Source organism: Lycium ferocissimum, unplaced genomic scaffold (genome assembly GCF_029784015.1).
Source record: "Lycium ferocissimum isolate CSIRO_LF1 unplaced genomic scaffold, AGI_CSIRO_Lferr_CH_V1 ctg2145, whole genome shotgun sequence".
Classification (NCBI taxonomy): Eukaryota; Viridiplantae; Streptophyta; class Magnoliopsida; order Solanales; family Solanaceae; genus Lycium; species Lycium ferocissimum.
Genome location: NW_026719712.1, coordinates 1,867 through 18,798, shown reverse-complemented (window position 1 = coordinate 18,798; position 16,932 = coordinate 1,867). Strand labels below are relative to the sequence as shown.

Below are 16,932 nucleotides of genomic sequence, written 5' to 3'. Positions count from 1 at the left end.
AACTTTTTAATCTTTTACAAAATACAAAAAAATTCAAAACACCCACTCATTATACTAGAACACCCACCCATTATTCAAAACATCCAAACCTTTCCCTCCCCACAATTCCTTCGCACTTCTTCCATATTTCATAATCAAAACTCCCAAGCAAACTGTTCATCTTCTTCTTCACTTCGACGTCTCTCATCTCTCCTCTTTTCTTGTCATCTTCTTCTTCACTTAGACGTCTCTCTCGTCTGTTGGTGCCGCTGTTGCTCCTTCTTCTTCAATATCAAGGTAAAGTTTTTGTTTCACTTGTTTCAAAAATTATTTGGTAGAAATTGATGATTTTGGTTGTAGAAAAAGAAGAAAAAGAACATGGGTTTATCTTCAATGTTGTTTATTTTGTTGTTCCATGTTTAAGAAACCCTTATTTGGAGTATTTGTTTGACTTGTTGGGGGGTTTTTGCATTTGTAAATAGTGTACGTTGTTGTCAAATTATGGTTTTTTGTGATTGGTTTGTTCTTGTTCTCCTTAGGATTTCGAAAAAATGGCTTGCAATCTTGTTGACTTTTTCCAACAGATGAGTAAGTTGCTGCAGCAACTTCAGCACTTGTTTGACAGTTGCAAACATTTGCTGAGGTTGCTTGCTTTAAAAACCTCTATTTGGTGTATTTTGTAGTGAAATACTGTTGTTGGTGTTGGTGTTGTCCTGTTATGGTATGGTTTAGGAAAAGAAAGGATAAATAATTATTGCACATATATTTGGTGTATTTTGTTTAGCTTGTGTGGTTGTGTGTCTGTAGTAGATGGTTTTGTTGTTGTTATATCCCGAGTTTTTGCCTATTCGGAAAAATTCGAAATAAACTAGGCTTGAAAGGAATAAGGCTATGTTGACTTTATTTCATAGGTGTGTGTTGTTCATGACCTATTAGTGTGGAAATAGCGGGAAAGGCGAGGGGCAAAATCGGGAACTTCGGAAATTAATTTCGGAATTTTAAGACGAGGCCATGACCAATTGGGCCAAAAGAATAAAAGAAGAGCAAAGTTGGCCCAAAGTGAGGGGGTGGCCGGCCAAGCCTTGGCCCAAGCCCCTAATTTTATTAATTTTCCATGTGACCATTATGTGTATTAATAGAAGCTTCAAGAGAAAGAAAGAAAAAGCAAGAGCAAACAAGAAGCTTTGAGAGAAAGAGAGAAGCAACCATTCGGCTCGCCCTCCCTAGCCGAGCAACATCAAGAAAAAGTGAGGAAAATAAGTAGTTTTCTCTAGCAATTCAACTCATTAGAAGGTAAGGAACAACATAGAGTGATTGTTGAAGCTTGCAAAGCACTCCTCTTGCTAAAGAGAAGCCTAGCCAAGTGGAGAAGTGAAGAGGAAAGGTATGGTTCAATCTTTGTTCTTATGTGTTATGCATGGTTTGTGGATATTGTAGGATGTGAAAATGAATGAAAAACATGGAAATAGGAATGTTGAAGTTGAACCGTGGAAGTGGCCCTTTGGCCGTGTATGTGTGTAGTATGTTATTAGTGATGAGTTAATTGTATTTAGCTTGTTGTGTGTGTTGTTTTGATGTGTTGGAATGGATAGAAATCATGAAATTTTGAAGGTTGAGGGCTGTATGTGTATGGCGCTTTCGAGCAACCATGGTGAGTTGATATTATATGGTGTTTTGGTTATCGTCGTCATGCGTTATATGATATAAAAATGATGGTTAATGATCCCTAGTTGAAACAAAAATTGTGTGGGTTTGATTTTAAGGATTAATATGACGTAATGTAGTTTCTCGAACTTTTAAGAATAAGGTTGTTTAAGCATGGTTTGTTGGTGTAATTTGTGAATTGTGAAGGAAGAAAATATGTTGTTGATGTCCCTAATGTAGTTGATGGATTTCGGTAAGTTGACTTGTTGTTTGAGTTGTTTGGACATTATATGGACCCCTTGGGATGTTCTTACGACGTATTTGAATGGCCTCGATTATTATTTGTATATGTAAGCATTGATGATAGTTTGGATACATGAAGTTGAATTGAACATAATTGAAATGTGTTGGAATATATATTATAAATTGATATTGTAGTTTGGTTGTTGGCTTGGTTGTTGTTGATTTGGCCGAGTATAAATCTCGGGGTTGGTGTATTTACAAGGGAAGTCTTCGAAATTTCGGAGAATTTAATGTTCGTCCGGAATTGAGTTCATAAAGACTTATGGCTAATGTTAATATACTTGGCCTTATGTAGATCTTGGCGTACCAAGTTTGAAGGTTGACTTTGCTTGCGAGCGGATAAGGTATGTAAGGCATCTCTTTCTCTTCTTGGCATGTCTTAGTGATGTTAGGCTATGACCCGAGCCTTGGGGTAATTCCACTCTTAGAATCCGAGCTTAGGTATGTACTCGATTCGTTCCTTAAGATCTACTCCTTAATGGGACCAAAACAAGACTTTCATGATTTCAAAAGATTGAATTTCAAAGGTTTTATGAAGAATTTTAACTACAGAAGGGTCCCGAACTTCAAACGTCCGTAACTTTTGCATACGAGCTCGGAACGCCCCAAAACATAATAGGTAAGCTCATAAGGCATAACTCTCCCCTAACTACCGTGGTCGGGCTCGGATGGGGGCCGGCACCCGTTCGTGGGGCCCGCGGCTTTTATGCTCGTCCTTTGTGGTTTTTGAGAAAATTTAGTGCTATTTTCTCTTCGACTTCCGCAAATGGATTTCTTATTGGTTTAATGAATTATGAATATGATTTTATGCATATAGTTACTCACGACTCTGCTCGTGCTTATGGTCATCACCACGTTCACCGATCCCGGGCCGGTTATGCTTCGTGCGCATTATGATATGCATTCCGGTGTGATGTTTGTGTTACGGTTCACCGAGCTCTCTCCGGGCCGGTTCCGTTTGGTGTGATGTTGTGTTATGGCGTTATGGCTGGCTATGATGTGTTACGGGATTTGTCGGGTTACGGAGATATGAAATCTTCTCGGTGTGATGCCGTGGCGTGGCGCCAACGACGACGGCGGCGACCACCGTTCTAAGAGCCTATGCATGCATTATGTTTTTAACCAAATATTCTGATATTTTGCATACTATATCTACTTTTGTACTTTGCTATCATGACTCTGTATTCCTGCTTTACATACTCGCATATTCCGTACCGACCCCTTTCTTCGGGGCCGCGTTTCATGCCCGCAGTACCGACGCCGCCTTGAGGATCCACCCGCCTAGGGCATCTACTCGCCGTTTTGAGAGCGCTCCTTCGTCGGAGCCTATATTTGGTATATATACCCTTTTCCGATGCATATGTACATATTTATTCAGGGGTACGACGGGGCCCTGTCCCGTCATATGATTTTGTTACTCTGTTTAGAGGTCTGTGGACATGTCTGTGGGTATGGTTACGTCTGTACGTATATATGTGTGTGTGTTATGTGTTTTTTGGGCGGTCCACCCCGCGTGTACTTAGTCGGCTCGCCTTTGTGTATGTTACGAGATTCTGTACAATATGACATATGTTTGCTATTCTGCGACAATCTGAGACCATATGTGATTATGTATACTTACGCGTGGTAGTATGCTAATTTTGAGTGTTAAGTGCGTACGAGTGTCCAACTCGGACATTAGTCACGGCCTACGGGGTTGGGTCGTGACAGTTGTTGTCTTGGAAGCAGATGCTTGCTGTTTTGGTTTGGTTCAAGGTTTAGGAAAAGCTTGGATAAAATCCAGGTTGTTATGTGTTTGTAGTAGATGGTTTTGCTGTTGTCTTGGAAGTACATGCTTGTTGTTTTGGTTTGGTTCAGTGTTTAGGAAAAGCTTGGATAAAATCTAGCTTGTTGTTGTTGTTGTTGTGTGTTTGTAGTGAAATAGATGGCTTTTTCTGTTGTTGTCCTGGTATGGTTCAGGGTTTAGGAATAGATATCCAACAGATGGTTTTTTTTGTTCTTATCCTAGTATTTATCTGGTTCTATTTATAGAAGCTATGTCCAACAAATTTTTAGTTATTATAACAATTTCTACACTTGTGACAATAAGTAAATAATATGTTGCAACAACTACAAATCTGTTGGACATAGCTTCAGTTATTTGGTTCTATTTGTAAAAGATGTCCAACAGATTTGTAGTTGTTGCAACAAGTTCTACACTTGTTGCGACAAGTATACAATCTTTTGCAACAACTACAAATCTTTTGGACATAGCTTCAGTTATTTGGTTTTGTTTGTAAAAAATATCCAACAGATTTGTAATTGTTGCAACAAGTTATACACTTGTTGCAACAAGTATACAATCTGTTGCAACAACTACAAATCCCTTGGACATAGCTTCAGTTTTTTGGTTCTGTTTGTAGAAGATATCCAACAGATTTTTAGTTGTTGCAACAAGTTATACACTTGTTGCAACAAGTATACAATCTGTTGCAACAACTACAAATCTGTTGGACATTGCTTCAGCTATTTGGTTGTGTTTGTAGAAGACATCCAACAACTTAATCACTTATTCAACAACTGAAGAATCTGTTGCAACAACCTATTCACTTGTTGCAACAGTTACATCATTTGTTGCAACAAATTCTTCAGTTGTTGAGGAATTCTGTTACTTGTTGTATTTTGTTTGATCAAATGCTACACTTCTTATTATCTGTTTACTTTGAATGATGCACTAATCAGTTGAAGCTTTTTTTTTTCTCCTGTGTGTAGATAAAATGTCTCCAGCCAAAAGAAAAGTTGAGAAATCAACTGAGGGTCATAGAGATAATAAAAAAGCTAGAGTGCAATCATCATTAGAGAATCTTGCTGATTTAGCAAAATCTATTGTTGAATCAGCAAATATAGAGGAAAGAGAAAGAAGTTGATAGCCAACCGACAATCAATCCTCGAAAGAGAGGAAGTACAAGAGCCAAGAAGCAAGTAGATACAAATGAACAAAGTGAAGAAGAACTAGAAGTGAAGAAACTGCTGATGGAGTAGATGAAGGAGATGGAGTGGATGAAGATGATGAAAAGGATAGTGCTTCCGAAAATACAGTTCACTTGTCGACGTTCATAGCTGAATTAAGAACAAAGAAAAGAAATAGTGTGAATGCCAATTTAATTGCAGAATCTTCTAGTAGATTAGACATAGATCATAACACACCTTCCATTGACGAGGTCGTCAAGGTTTTCAGTATTGACAAGTATGCCGTGAGGATGCCGTTGAATGAAAATAATGATTTGACCGTTAATCTTGCGGTCATATCAGGCATGGGCAAGAACTTTAATAAGTTTAGGCTAATTCTTAAAAAGCAGGGGTTGGAGGATTTCTTTAGGAAAAGCTGTTTTGGGGTGTATTTGGATTTGCCTGAAGAGACCGGTGCACGGTTTCAAATGACAATGGTATATAGGCTTATGAAGCATGGGATTCTTTCGGATGCAAAGGATGAGCTTTGGATTAATTAATATGGCATGCAGGTTTGCTTTGGCTTGAAAGAGTTTTCCATAGTTACTAGCCTTAGATGTCATCCCTGTGAGCTTCCTAACAAGTATTGAATAAGCCGTGCCGACTAGCAAGACAGCCAAAGAAGCCAAGAAAGTAGGAAAGGGTGGAAAAGATAAGAGTGAAACTGGTTTGGTGGAGTTAGTTGGAAAAAGCTACAAAGGAGATAAGCTGCTTGTAGATTTGCAGTCCAAAACCATGTTAAAAAAGCATAAGCAGTCCTTGTGTTTAGTTTGGTTTGTGCACTGTGTTCTTATGGCAAAAGATACAAGTCTCAACATACCACTTGGTTTGCTTAAACTTGCGGAGGACTATGAGGCATTCAACAACCGTGGATGGGGCCGAAAAGCTTCAAGTTGATCGTTGACTATTTATCGAGAGAGGTTAAGCCAACAAAGGAAGACACCAATCTATATGGCTTCCCTTGGGCTTTCATGGTAAAGTATTTGCAATGTCAATTTCTTGTATTTTTTGTATTTCTATCATCATTCTGATTTTGCTGGTATCATGTTTTCTAGGCTTGATTTGAAGCCATTCCTCACCTCCGGCAGCAAGTGAAGGACTACCCTTCAGAAGTGTCTTTTCCAATAATGCTTAGATGGCTGACTGCCAAGAGCAACACAAGATTGTAGGTTGTGCACCCGTGGAAGAGTCCCGACACTTATAAGAGTTGGATATGCCATTCTTAGTACCTTTGTGCCCTTCCACAATCTATTCTTGATAAAATGATTGAGGGTTGAAATTAGAATTGACATTGGAGTGACGAACCAGTCAAATTTTATGAATTAGGACCATGGTAGATATTGGTGGTGGTGGTGGTGTTACTGGTGGTCAACCTACTGTTGATGATGTTGCGACAGAAATTACCGGTGAAAAAATAATAGATAATGATGTTGATGTTGGTAGACAAACTCCAATTGGTGGTGTTGTTGGTGCAAAAACTCCAATTGGTGGTGATGTTGGTGGACAAACTCCAATTGGTGGAGATGTTAGTTGTGGTGGATTTGGTGGTAGATTTTTCTTTGTTGGTGCTGGCACATCTAAATGTGCTTGTGAATGCACCTCTTGCAAGCGGCGAATGGATGATTTGATAAAAAAATGTTGAGGAGTTGGTGAAGGCACAAAAAGACACAAATTCTGCTTTACAGAGTTTGTTATCCAAGAGGGGTGTCAATCCATCCAAGAAGCTGACCTCACCCTATACTCCTATTCGCATTCGCAAGAAGGGAAAAGCAATTTCCAAGGCACTTGCCGATGTTAGGTCAAGGAAATCTTCTACACCCCACAAGGCAGTTGCTGATGTTGATCTTAAAAAGGTAGATGTGTACAAGCATACGCAGATGATCAAAAACTGAAAAAGCTTGAAAAATTCGTCAATGTCAAGAAGAGCAAGGGTATGATGTATTCATTGCATGAATTTAAGCCGATGACTTCAAGATAATGACAAGCATGGAAGATTGGTGGCTGGCCGGTGTAAGTTTGAAACCAACACTTATTTTTGTTGAAACAAGTCTTATTTTAGTTGTATTAGTTGCAACAAGTTATAGATTTGTTACAACAAGCAACTATATAACTTGTTGCAACAATTCACTCATTTGTTGGATATTGCTTATAACGCAGTTGGGTGAAATAGCCGCATCCAACAACTAAGTGTGTTGTTGCAATCAAGTGTTCAACTCACTTAGTTGTTGGAGTTGTTGTCTAAGGTGTAAAATAGTATGAAGTATCTTTTTGTTGCAACAATCTATTTGTTATAGCAAGTAACCTTGTTCATAAAGTTTGACCTTTCTTATAATTTTAATGCAGTATGTAGATGAAATTATGCTCCTAATGCATGTGACGCAAAGCACTTTCACTGAGCACTATGCTTCCACAAATATAATCTTAGATTTCAACTTTTACAATATCATGCTCAAGCGGTACACAGAGTTGTCAGATGAAAGCACACAGCTGGAAGCTATTCCATTCAAGCAAATGCTTGATGATTTTATATAGGATGATGATGTTATCGCTTATTGTAGAGGTACTATACCAGCCAGAGGTGGTCGCGAGTGGGTTGGTGCCAAAAAGGTGCTTACTATCATGAACATAAATGTCAGACAGTTTGTCACCCTCGAATCCATAATTGAGGAGGGGGTGATAAATGTTTATGACTGCAACCTCCCAAAAATCCAAGATGATGAGTTCTTTATCCACATCTAGCCAGTCATTGAATTATGACCGAAGCTACTGACACAAAGTGGCATGTTTGAACACTTGCCTGAAAAGCTGCTCAACGAAGCTTGGGAATTTGTGCGGAAGGAGAATCTCCCCCGTAATGAAACTGCGATGGCATGTGGATCATATTCACTTGCTTTTATTGAGCACTTGCTTATCGACACTAACATGATGAAGCCCGAGACTCTATTGTGAGATAACTCAGTGGCGAGGATGCAGTGGTGGTGGGCAGTGGGTGTGATAGATAAAGTTTTGGAGCCCTGACCTAGTTGTTTAATAAATTATTACTTAAGTTTTTTTGGAGCTTGTTATTATTTATGAACAATTTAACGATTTTTTTTGTCCTTTATATTATTTATGAATAATGTTTATGAACTTACTTACTAATTGTTGCAACAGATCATACAATTGTTGAAGAAGTTGCAGCAAATTACTAATCTGTTTCAACAAGTTACTAATCTGTTCCAATGAGTTGTTAATCTGTTTAAATAAGTTACTAATGATTGCAAACAAGTCATGCTTAAATGATTGCAACAAATTACTAATCTGTTGCAACAAATTACTAATCTGTTTAAAAAAATTACTAATCTGTTTAAACAAGTTGCTTAAATGATTGCAATAGATCATACAGTTGTTGAAGAAATTGTAACAAATTACTAATCTATTTTAACAAGTTACTAATCCATTCCAACAAGTAATTAGTTGTTTAAACAAGTTACTAATTTGTTTATGTTGAATAACATACAATTCCTTTATTTATCACTAAATTTGACTGAATCTAAGTACTTCACAAGTCAAATCCATTCTAACAAGTAACTAATCTTTAAAGAATTACTACTTAGAATAGATCATAATCCATTATATATATATATATATATATATATATATATATATATATATATATTGATAGCTAAATATGGTTGATTTCCATTATTTATCACTAAATATGGGTGAATCACATTAATTCACTTTAATGATCACTACATTTAATGCGTAGTGGACTTAGTTGATCATCTATCCTGACTTAAAACACCATCAAATTGATTAAGTATATATATTGATCCCTAAATATGGTTGATTTCCATTGTTTATCACTAAATATAGGTGAATCAAGTAGTTCACATCAATTCACTATAATGATCACTCCATTTAGTGCATAGTGGACTTAGTTGATCATATATCCTGACTCAAAACACCATCAAATTAATTAAGTATACATATTGATCCCTAAATATGGTTGATTTTTTATTGTTTATCACTAAATATGGGTGAATCAAATAGTTCACATCAATTCACTCTAATGATCACTCCATTTAGTGTGTAGTAGACTTAGTTGATCATCTATCCTGACTCAAAACACCATCAAATTGATTAAGTATATATATTGATCACTAAATATGGTTGATTTGCATTGTTTGTCACTAAATATGGTTGATTCCCTTGTTTATCACTAAATATGGTGAACCAAGTTTATCACTAACAAGTGTAGTATGGCTAATTCCTTTCTATTGGATAAGCAAATACTGCATTTTCGAGTAAGTTGTTGACAAGTCCTTATTTTTGTTTAAAACGATTTCAGCTTTCGTATCACAAATATGGTCTTTTCCATTGTTTATCACTAAATATGTAGTATCACTAAATGCGATACCTTTAAAATGTAGTATCCCATTTTTTATTTCCATTGTTTATCACGTAAATGTATATCTATTGCAAAGAATTCGAAATAAGTTGTTGAACAAGTCATTCCTCTTATATGGATAAAACACAACAAGTTACCCATTTTAACGTAACAAGTCACTCCACTTGTTTAGTATCCATTGTTTATCACTAAATATGGTTGATTGAACAAATCCTTATCACTTGTTGGATAAAACACAACAAGTTACTCAATAATTAAAACTTGAGTCACTTCACTAGTTGGAAAAACCCCAACATGTAACTTAGTTGCTGCAACAGATTTGATACTTCTTAAAAACTCCTATTTTTTGTAATATGTTCAACAACTTACTAGTTGCTGCAACAAGGCCTATCAGTTGTTGGATAAAATGGAACATATTACTAGTTGCTGTAACAAGTCCTGTTACTTATTGGATAAAACTCAACAAGTTACAGAGCTGTTGAAACAAATTCATTACTTGTTGGAAACCGTACAACAATGTATTAACAAGAATACACACTTTTGTGATTTGAACACGATCAACATATCATATAAATCAAGTTCACAAACACCAAGAACGTAAATTACCATGCTAAGAAAGAATAACATTAAAATGTCATAAAGTTCCAACAGATAACTATTATTACAACACAATGCAATTTACAACTATGGAGCATTTCAACTGGGACTTGTTGTTTTTTTGTGGCTAGTTGTTTTGCATAAGAAGCATTTATTTTTACTCATTGGCAATGATTCCACGCCTCCTCTTTGTCCACCTTCTTCCGGGTTTACTAGAACTTAATAGCTTCACATCCCTCAGCCACCACTTGCACTCCGGATGTACAAATCTAAAGCAATACAAAGTGCACAAATTGAATGACATTCCTTTATAAAAACTTGTTTCATCATCTTGAACATGGCTGGACTGTGACGATTGTGCAGCACACGATATATTACTCGCAAGTTCGGGTATAGGAATCGGCTCACCCCCACTTCCATTATCTGGAATATCCATATCCACCCCATCCAATTTATCATTTAACACATCTTGTTGGTCTTGAGCTAAATTATGGTTCTCTACCGGGCTTCCAACCACGTATACCCTTAAAATGGGCCTAGCTACATCATTCAAATAAGTATGCAAATGACCCTGATCGGTTATCTTAAAAGGCAAGACCCTCTGGTTTTCAAAAGAGCTATGCATGTAAGTGATGACAAGGTCTTTCGGTTCACAAGTTAATTCACAATAGGTGATGATTAAGTTCACAAAATCATCAAACTCAACATTTCTTTGGACAGTCATCGCTATTGTCTCTAACATGTGACTACCCTTCCATCGCAAATATATTGATTGTTCTTCTCGATCCATTCACCATGGCAATCAACACCTATTATTATTGAGTCCCCCATTAACGGTGCCTGAAGATATTTTGTTTTAAGAAAATCAGTCATGACCAGCCCAAGTCAAAGCCCACTTAAATTTATGATTAAGTTAATTATTAATTTGTTTTTTTTTTTTTTTGGTAATTTTGGACCCAAATTGATTAACTTAATCACAAATTTAAGTGGGCTTTGAGCTTGGATGGTCAAAGTTGTCACATCTAGTAATTACAACACTTGAATGTCAAGTGTTGAAATTACTAAAGGTGACAACTTTGACCAGCCCAAGTCAAAGCCCACTTAAATTTATGATTAAGTTAATTATTAAGTGGTTTTTTCTGTAATTTTGGACCCAAATTAGTTAATTTAATCACAATTTTTAGGTGGCCTTTGAGCTTGGATGTTCAAAGTTGTCACATCTAGTAATTACAACACTTGAATGTCAAGTGTTGAAATCACTCTAGGTGACAACTTTGACCACCCCAAGCCCAAAGCCCACCTAAATATATGATTAAGTTCATAATTGAGTGATTTTTTTTTTTTTTTTTGGAATTTTGGACCCAAATTAGTTAACTTAATCATAATTTTGAGCGGCCTTTGAGCCTAGATGTTCAAAGTTGTCACATCTAGTAATTACAACACTTGAATCTCAAGTGTTGAAATTACTCTAGGTGACAACTTTGACCACCCAAGCCCACCTAAATTTATGATTAAGTTCATAATTGAGTGGTTTTTTCTGTAATTTTAGACCCAAATTAGTTAACTTAACCAAAATTTTGAGCGGCCTTTGGGCTTGGGGTGGTCAATGTAATCACCTAGAGTAATTTCAACACTTGACATAGCTTGGATGTTCAAAGTTGTCACTCTAGTAATTACAACACTTGAATGTCAAGTGTTGAAATTACTCTAGGTGACAACATTGACCACCCCAAGCCCAAAGGCCACTTAAATTTATGATTAAGTTAATTATTGAGTGGTTTTTTCCTTGTAATTTTGGATCCAAATTAGTTAAATTAATCACAACTTTAAATGACTTGTTGGAACAAATAACTGACTTGTTGCAACAAGTAGGTTACTAGTTGCAACAGCTCTCTTCTTTGTTGGAGACAACTTCAGTTTTTGTCTCTGTCTCATATCAAAATGGAATAACTATCTGACTTGTTGGAACAACTAACGTACTTGTTGCAACAAGTATGGTACTTGTTCCAACTACTTGGTAACTTGTTGGAGACAACTTCAGTTGTCTGTTTCATAACAAAATGCAACAACTAAGTGACTAGTTGGAACAAACAACAGACTTATTGCAACAAGTAGGTTACTAGTTGCAACAGCTCACTTATTTGTTGGAGACACCTTGATCTTTTATGATTCATCCAACAAGCGTAAAATATGTCCAACGGTGCAACGTACTTGATGCGACAAGTATCATACTTGTTGCAACACGTAACTCGAACAACAGTTGTTGGAAAGAGTAGAGCTCTCAACATATTTCACGGTTGATGCATAAAATAAATATGTCAATAACAACTTGTTAATTATTTATTCACATTTTTAGTAATTGTTGCAACGATTAGTAAATGCTATTGTAAATTAACTTCATAATTTATCAACAACTCTTGCAGAAACTACAACAGCTGATGCAAGAAGTTCAGAAGATCTTATACAGCAGCTTTAGAACTTGTTGCAACAACTACAACTGCTACTGTAACTACAAATCTGGGAAAATCAGCAACTAGGGCAACTATACCCAAATGAACAATTGAAACAAAACAATATTGTTTAACTTACCAATGGACGGAAAACACTTATGAAGTAATGCTCAGTGCTACACCAATGACATTCAGTCAAAAAATTGGATGATATTTTTTCTTGAGCAATGGCAGATGAAGAAGAAGAAGAGGAAGAAAGCAGCAATAAATGCGGACCAAGAAGAAGAAGAAGAAGAAGAAGAAAAAGAAAGCAGCAGTAGAAGAAGAGAAGACCAAGAGAGAAGCACGAAGAAGAGAAGACGAAGAGATGGGAAGAACAAAAATGGAGAAAACGGCGCTGAAGAGGAGCTTTTTTTTCCCTTCCCAATTTTGGTATTTTAGGGTTTATAGTGGTTGGGTCAAAGTGTTAAAAATAAAACTTTGGGGCAAAGTGTTAAAAGTAAAGTTTAGGGTCAAAGTGTTAAAAATAAAACTTGAGGGCAAAGTAGAAAAATAAAACTGAGGGTCAAAGTGTCAAAATTGAAACTATTGGGCAAGCTCAAAGCCCCTTAATCACTAATCAAATTTTGTCACCTCTACTCAATAATTAAAACTTGAGTCACCTCCCTTCAATTTTAAAACTAAAACAACACCTATAATTAAATGCCCCTGCTTTGGTTCCTTTACCTTATGGCTTGTGTTTCGTTACAATCAGAGAAAATGACAAAATTGGATGCTTAATTTCTTGGACTAGGTTTAAAATAGTCCCTAAGTATCAACTCAGTAGTTTTAATCCTTTAAGTGATAGGGCTCGTTTGGTTGGAGAACAAGTTATCGCGGGATTAGTTATCTTGATATTGTTATTTTACTCTCAATGTGGGATGAAAATAACACTATAATTCCGAGGTAATTAATCCAATGATTAGTTATCCTGGGATTTTATCCCAACCAGAAATGGAATCAATTCATCCCAAATTTAACTCCAAAATTAATTATCCCTTATCCCTCGTATCAAACGAGCCCTTATAGTTTATCTTTACCGAATACCAAAATAAGTCAATGCTTAAAACTTCATGTAGTGATTTGATGTAAAATGAATATTTAATGCTCGTTGTTTAACATTTGTCTCCGTTTAAAAATTTTGACAAAAATAATCTCAATGCTACATATCCGAATGAAAAAATCACACTCCTAACAAGTTACGGAGGATGGAGCATAAATTTAGCTAATCTTCATTCTCGTATCCTGTTAAATTTTTCATATGTTATAACATGCTTATCATAAATTTAGTACAATCTTTGTTATTTTATCTTGTTAAATTATTCACAAGTCTTGCCACTAGTTATGATAGGTGCGTCATAATTTAGTACAATCTTTATTCTCTTATGTTGTTAAATTGTTCACACGTCTTGCGAGATTGTCACAACTTGCATATATTAAATTGTTTACGAGTTATAATAGTTGTGTCATAACTTTAGTACAATGTTTATCCTTCTATCTTGTTAAATTATTCAGAAATCTTGCCAGGTTGGCATGTTGTGCTTGTGTTAAATTACAGCCCAGAAAGTATTACAATTTTTTGAATTTTTATAGGTCGAAGAGCACCAATACCTAATTTTAGGACCGTTGTTTAAGCTGTAGCTGAAGTTTAGCCATCATTTTTTTCGCAATTTTACCCATCTCATAAATAACTTAAGACATATAGAATTGAAGTTGCAAAAATGATGTGTCTGTTGGTATGACTGAACTGCATCCACATATGACCAAGATGTTCATGCATTTCTGCATGCGCTTCAACTATATAAAAATGAATTGTTCGGACATTTTTGTCTGATACTTAAAATGGCTAAAGTGTTAAGACATTTTTTGTTGATGTTTGACCTAACAGTCTCAAATACTTCAGAAATTTTTGTCTAAAATTTGCATTATTAATGTCTGAAGTTGCTTTAAGAAAATGTACTTCAATGATTGATGTGTTGCAGTATTCGCGTTTGAACAAACTATGTGAAGTTTGGCTTTGACTTTGGCTAGGTGTTTCGCTCATGGTACCTTCAATGAGTGAAGTTTGACTTTGGCTTGACATTTCATCATGGTATCCTCAATGAGTGAAGTTTGAATTTGGCTTGACATTTCATCATGGTATCTTTAATGACTGAAGTTTTACTTTAGTTTGGTGTTTCACTCATGGTACCTTCATTTCAGTTTGGTGTTTCACTCATGGTACCTTCATTTCAAAATGAGTACCATCAATTTAATTTATTCGGTTTCACTCCGAAATTAACCCAACAATAAATAAAAATTTACCGAAATTTATGATACAATAAGCGAAGAAATCTCTGCTAATTAACACAGAGCAAAACTGTTAAAGCAGAAGATGATGAAGAAAAATAAAAGGAGAAAAACAGTTTTGTCCGAAGTTTACCTAAACCGACACCAATTAATTTAGAATAACCATAATTTTCCTGGTAAAATATCCATAAGCCAAAACGCTCTCTAGCCTAAAATTCTAGCCACCGAAAAACAAGCATTTTCAATGGCCTTCATGGCCAATCCGACCGGTGGACAGCCTCTACCGGTGGTTGTTCTGCTCTCTTTGCATCAAACAATACATCCAAATAACTTGATAAACCCTATCTCTACAACCGTTTCTTATATTTTTCCTACCTCACACACAAATGAAACTAGAGGTTTTTCTACATGGGGAACCACATGTATCCTGGAAATTGTCCGGAGGTCAAACAGTTAATCATTCAGGAAAACTTATAATATGCAATTTTGGATGAGTTTTCTTATGAAATAATTGATATAAAGGAGTTACGGAAAGCCATCCCAGATCAGTGTACCATTAAAGGTTCATGCACAATTGACTTAATTGAAGACAGACACATATTGGTCAGATTATCTTTACAGGAGGACTATGTTAAAATGTTATCTACACTGGCTTATTCAAAGTTCAATCTAGGTATTTTCAGATGGGACCATTAATTGGGAGCCCTTGATTTAAGCCAGATGAAGAAACTTCTGTAGCTGTAGCATGGATATGCTTCCGAGATCTGCCTCCAAATTTCTTTACAGGGGAGGCAGGCAGTCTTCTCAATGACATCAACTATGGGTAGGCCTTTGACAATTGACTTGGCCACTGCAAGCAGAACCAGACCTAGTTGTGCAAAGGCAAAAGTAGAGATAGATTTGTTAGCAAAACACCCTCAGAGAATACACATATCAGAGGAAGATGAAGTAACAGGCAAAGTGCAGTCAAAGTGGTTAAAAATTAAATATAATTACCTTTTTAAGTACTGCAAACATTGCAAATTACATGGGCATGAAGAAAAGGAGTACAGGGCACTACATCCAGGACTGAAAAAATAATATATAGAGGAAATGAGAAAACAAAGTAAGGAGATTGATAACAATAATGAGATTGGTACTACTGTTAATCAAAGAAGAACCTTAACCAATGGGAAGGTAGTTGGGAATGTACATGCCAAGCAAGAGTGAATGCAAAGAAGAAAGAACAAATACATAAAGAATTCAAGTGGTATAATTCTGGGGAAAGTAGATGAGAGTATGAATAGGATGACAAGGTAGAGACACATATTACGTTGACATCCTAGGCAATACTGAAGAGGAAAAGACTAGGAATCATGATGATGCCAATCCTGCAGAACAACAAAGAACACAAAATGGAGCAAAGAATTATTAGCAGCAAGTCAATAACAAGGAGATAAGTACAGAAAAAGCAAAGGAATGATTAATAGTAAACACAAAGGAGAAACATCACAAAGGAGCAGAGAAAGCAGTCCAAGTAAGAGGAGTGTTTAAAACAAAATCAGACAATGCAATAAAATAAAGGTGGAAAGAAGTAGCAGTAACAACAAAGAATAAGAGAAAGAGGATGAGGAAGAAGTTAATCAGATGGTAAATCAAGTATCACAATTTCACAAGGTAAGCAATAGACATCAACTAAAAGCTCTCCAACAAAGTCACAAAAGGAGAAGGACATTTAGGAGATGGAGCTGCAGACTCAGGAGAATCAACAAAAAGAGACAGATGAGGTGAAATCATCATCACATATGCAACAACAAAAAGAAGAAAATCAAGGGAAACAGAACATAACAACAATGCAAGATACAGTAGGAGATTTGATAGGAGTTGCAGTAAAGGATACAGGCAAAAGCAGAAGATCACGGGGAAAGAAGGAGAAATTCTGGTGCTATAAGCAAGGTGGATGATAAAACATTGGAAGTGATTAATACACACCATGATACCGGGCAAATAATTCACGCAGAAACAAAGAATGCTGAGAAGAAACTTGAAAAATCAGGAGCAGCAGATCTAGATGTTCATTCAATTGGCCAAAATTTGTGACTAGGGCAGGCAGTTTATCACCCAAGCATATTGAGAAAGGCATAGGAAGGGGGGAAAAGAAAAGAAATAGAGATACCAGTGTTCCACCAGGTAGTGGAGTTCAAACAAGAAGAAATATTAATAAATCTAATAATATATGATGAACGCACTCATATGGAATATTAGATCTGT

At 36.1% G+C, this 16,932-nt stretch overlaps 1 long non-coding RNA gene across 1 annotated transcript; it reads right to left on the bottom strand.

Moving 5' to 3' along the window:
* Positions 1-15,123: 15,123 nt before the first annotated feature.
* LOC132043124 (uncharacterized) lies at positions 15,124-16,520 on the bottom strand. Its single transcript, XR_009411671.1, has 2 exons — positions 15,679-16,520; positions 15,124-15,550 (listed from the first exon to the last, which is right to left on the bottom strand). It is a non-coding gene; the product is annotated as an uncharacterized LOC132043124 (long non-coding RNA).
* Positions 16,521-16,932: the final 412 nt, after the last annotated feature.